The following is a 4559-nucleotide window of genomic DNA, read 5'->3' as shown; positions in this document are numbered from 1 at the left end:
AGGAGGTAGTAGGTATTTTGTTGCTGGGGAGTGGCCCCAAATACAGATTAACATTAGCAGAGAGGGTTGACTGCATGGAGACCATAATAAAACAGTTGCCTGCAGACTCATATCAAAACCCTATCAGTGAGTGGCAAGTGACAATTAAGCTGCATCTGGTGGCAGACTTTATAAAGGCAAGTGAGTGGATGTATTTCAATTGCACAGCTGTATCTGGTGGCAAGTTTTAAGTCAGAATCCGACATTTAATTTAGTCTGCATGGCCTGCCCATTATTTTATTTACCACTTCTGTCTGTGCCTCTTTCCTGCACTGAACACTTGTCTCAGTCACAGTTTTGGCAAACCCACAAGCTAACCCTAGCTAAAATGAGTAAAAAGCAAACATCACTGGAGAGCTTTTTTGAAAAGTCAGAGAGATCCAATGATGAGACAGCAGAAGACTCTAAGACTGCCAACAAAAAGAAAGCTGCACTTAAAAGAAAATACCAGACTGGGCTTGGTGGCTCACACCTGTAATCCTAGCACTTTGGGAGGCTGAAGCGGGTGGATCACTTGAGGCCAGGAGTTTGAGACCAGCCTAGCCAACATGGTGAAACCCATGTTTCTAAAAAAAAAAAAAAAAAAAAAAAAAAAAAAAATTAGCCAGGAATGGTGGTGCGTGCCTGTAATCTCAGCTACTTGGGAGGCTGAGGCAGGAGAATCTCTTGAACCCAGGAGGCAGAGGTTGCAGTGAGCTGAGACTGTGCCACTGCACTCCATTCCAGCTTGGGTGACAGACTGAGACTCTGTCTCGAAAAAAAAAAAAAAAAAAAAAAGAAAATGCCAAAAGTTCTACTTAAATTATGGGTTAATTGCAACAGGTGATTCACATTCTCTAAGCCCACTTTGTATATTATGTGATGACCCATTATTCAAGGAAGCCATGAAAACTTCAAAACTGCTTCATCACCTGGAGACCAAGCACCCTGCATTAAAAGACAAGCCTCTGGAGTTTTTCTAAAGAAAAAACATGAACACAGAGAACAGAAGTAATTATTGAAGGCCACTACTTCATTAAGTGTGTCTGTACTGAGAGCATCGTTCGTAGTGGCTAACCACGTTATTAAAGGTAAGAAGCCCTTTAGTATTGATGAAGAGTTGATCCTGCCTGCTGCTAAGGACATTTGTCCTGAAATTTTAGGAGAGGCTGCTGTTCAAAAGGTGGTACATGTTCCTCTTTCAGCTAACACCATAACTAGAAGAATGGATGAAATAGCAGAGAATATTGAGGCACAATTGTTAGGATTAATGAGTCACGGTGCTACACAATCCTCAAAAGGGTTTTGTCCCAGAAATAGACTCATACATATATGATCAGTGATTTTTGACAATGGTACAAAGGCAAGTCAGCGCAGAAAAAATAATCTCTTCAACAAATGGTGCAGGAACAATTGGGTATCCATAAAATGAACTCGGATCCACGCTTTGCACTATATACAAACATTGACTCAAAATAGGTATAGGTCCTAGACCTAAATGTAAAAACCTAAAACTCTAAAATTTCTCAGAAAAAAAGGGAATAAAATCTTTGTGTCTTGGATTAGGCAGATATTTTCTTGTGTTTGTGGGTAAAGAAACCCTTAATGAGGGTTCAAGGTGTAAGAAGAGGACCTTGTAGAGAGCCAGCGCTTAGCCCTAGCCTCTCATATGTACATGGCTCTGTAGAGGTTCTCCAGACAGTGCTGCTGCTGCTGTTTCGAGCCTTATCTCCTCTGTGCTCTTCACAAGTGTCGTTATCAGCAGGCAGCTCCTGGCAGCACAAGGGACAGGGATTTGTCTTGCTTAGCCAGGGCAAAATGCAGTTAGAATGGAAAAGCTAATGGCAAGGCATCCCAATGACAGTCTCCTCCTCAAGCACATGGGGCACTTGTGTGTGTCTCTCAGCCTGAGAGCTCCTGATGACTGTCCTGGGGAGGTGGTGATTCCAATCTACTAACATCCCCAAGTCTTCAAAATCCATCCTATTGAAAAGTGATCTGGCGAGCTCCAGCAGCATGTGGGTTAGGGTCTCCTGCTTGGGGTTCAATAGCTTGCAGTCTTGTTCATTGAAATAGGCTGTCATAGCTGCTCAGCTCTCTGACATATCTCTCAGACTGGCAAAGATATTAGGTCTGACACCAAAAGTACAATCCATAGAAGAAAAAGGATGGATACATTGGACTTCATTAAAGTTAAGAATGTTTTCTCCTTGAAAAATAATGTTAAGAGAATAAAAAGATAAGCCACGAACTCGGAAAAAAAAGTAATTGTAAATTACATATCTGATAAAGTACTTGTACCCAAAATATGCACAGGAATCTCAAAACTCAATAATAAGAAAAACAATCCAATTTAAGAAATTATTTTAACATACATTTTATAAAAGAAGATACACAGATAGCAAATAAGCCCACAAAAAGATATTGAATATTGTTGACCGCTGGGAAAATGCAAATTAAAACAAAATGAGATACCATTACACACCTATTAGAATGTCTAATATTAAGAAGACTAATCATACTAACTGATGAGGATTTGGAACAACTGGAACTCTCACACCCTGCTGATAGATAAATGCACTACCACTTTGGAACACAGTTTGGCAGTTTTTAAAAAAGTTATACATCTGCCTTATGCCCCAACCTTACAATTTTTAGACATTTCTCAAGGGAAATGAAAGCATATGGTCATTCAAAGATATACATGCATATTCATTGCAGCTTTATTTGTAATAGCCAAAAACTGGAAACAGCCCAAATGTCCAGCAGCAAAAGAATAGATAAACAAATTGTGGTATATTTACTACCTAGCAGTTGAAAGAAATAAACCTCTGACACACACAAGCTGGATTAAAAAAGAAGAGGAAATGAATTACTGATACATATAATAAAGATTACTCTCAAAATAATTATGGTAAGTCAAAGAAGTCAGACCCTGCTCCCTAAGAGTATATACTTCATGATTCAATTTCTATACAATTCTATAAAATGCAAATTAATATATGATAACAAAAAGTGATTGCCTGGAAATGGTGAGAGGACAGAGGGGCCAGAGTCAGCCAGGATTACAAAGATGCACAAGGAAACTTTTGAGGGTGGTGGATATCTTGAGTGTGGTGATAGTTTTACACTTGTATGCCTATGTTAGAAGCGATCAAATTGTACACTTTAAGTATGTACACTTTGTTGTATATTAATTATGCCTTAATAAAGTTATTATAAAAAGTAGTTCCAGGCAATAGTAGACACTCAATAAACATTTATAAACTAGTCGTTGACTTTCTTGGACTGTGACTTGTTAGCAGTTAGGGATTGATTATTCCATACATGTTTATGTAATACCTGGCAAAATGCCATGCTAGAGTAAGTGCTCAATAAATGCTATTTTAAGAATGTTATCAGCCAAGCCTGGTGGCTTACCCCTGTAATCCCAGCACTTTGGGAGGCCGAGGTGGGCGGATCACCTGAGGTCAGGAGTTCGAGACCAGCCTGGCCAACATGGTGAAACCCTGTCTCTACTAAAAATATAAAAAATTAGCTGGGCATGGCGGCACACACCTGTAATCCCAGCTACTTGGGAGGCTGAGGCAGGAGAATCACTTGAACCCGGGAGGTGGAGGTCGCAGTGAGCTGAGATAGCACCATTACACCCCAGCCTGGTAAACAAGAGCAAAACTCTATCTCAAAAAAAAAAAAAAAAAGGAATGTTATCATCTGTTACATATCCATCAAATTCATGTCATTTAAGCGACACTAAAGATAATATATTTTTTCTGACAAAATGTTTAACTTCATTAGCAATTTAAAAATACAAATTAAAATAATGAAATACTGTTTTTAACCTTTCAGTTTGCAAATAATTTTAAATGATAGAATAAGAATGTTATTTTATATTTGGAAGAACAAAAGCCATTTCCATGCCTAAAGCATGTTATGGACGGGCACGGTGACTCATGCCTGTAATCCCAGCACTTTGGGAGGCAGAGGTGGGTGGATCACTTGAGGTCAGGAGTTCAAAACCAGCCTGGCCAACATGGTGAAACCCCATCTCTACAGGCATGGTGGCATGCACCTGTAATCCCAGCTACTTGGGAGGGTGAGACACGAGAATCACTTGAACCCGAGGGGTCAGAGGTTGTAGTAGCCTTGATGCCACCACTGCAGACCAGCCTGGGCAACAGAGCAAGACTCCATCTCAATAAATAAATAGAGCATGTTACCGTACCTACTTGACAAGAGATTGGGAAAATAGGTGTTCTCTTTTACTCTACTAATAAGATGTAAACTGGGAGAAATTTTCTGTTGGACAATTTTAATAAATATCAAAAGCTTAAACAACATAAAAACCCTTTGATCCAACTGCCCCACTTCTAGGAATGTATGCTAAGAAAACAAGACTGCACACAAAGATTTAGTCACAAGATTGTTCATCAAGATACTGTTGATAATATCAAAAATTAGAATTGACCTACAAAGCCAGCAGTAAGAGACTGGTTAATAAACACTGCTATATTCATTCCATGAAATATTATTCTGACATA

At 39.2% G+C, this 4559-nt stretch overlaps 1 pseudogene; it reads right to left on the bottom strand.

Annotated features, from left to right (window-relative positions):
* Positions 1 to 1683: 1683 nt before the first annotated feature.
* On the bottom strand, positions 1684 to 2102 carry LOC100587871 (annotated as a pseudogene).
* Between the last annotated feature and the right edge of the window lie 2457 nt (positions 2103 to 4559).

The sequence above is a fragment of the Nomascus leucogenys genome, chromosome 15, assembly GCF_006542625.1.
Source record: "Nomascus leucogenys isolate Asia chromosome 15, Asia_NLE_v1, whole genome shotgun sequence".
NCBI lineage: Eukaryota > Metazoa > Chordata > Mammalia > Primates > Hylobatidae > Nomascus > Nomascus leucogenys.
Note: the sequence above shows the minus strand (reverse complement) of the source record. Positions and strands in the feature narration are given on the sequence as shown.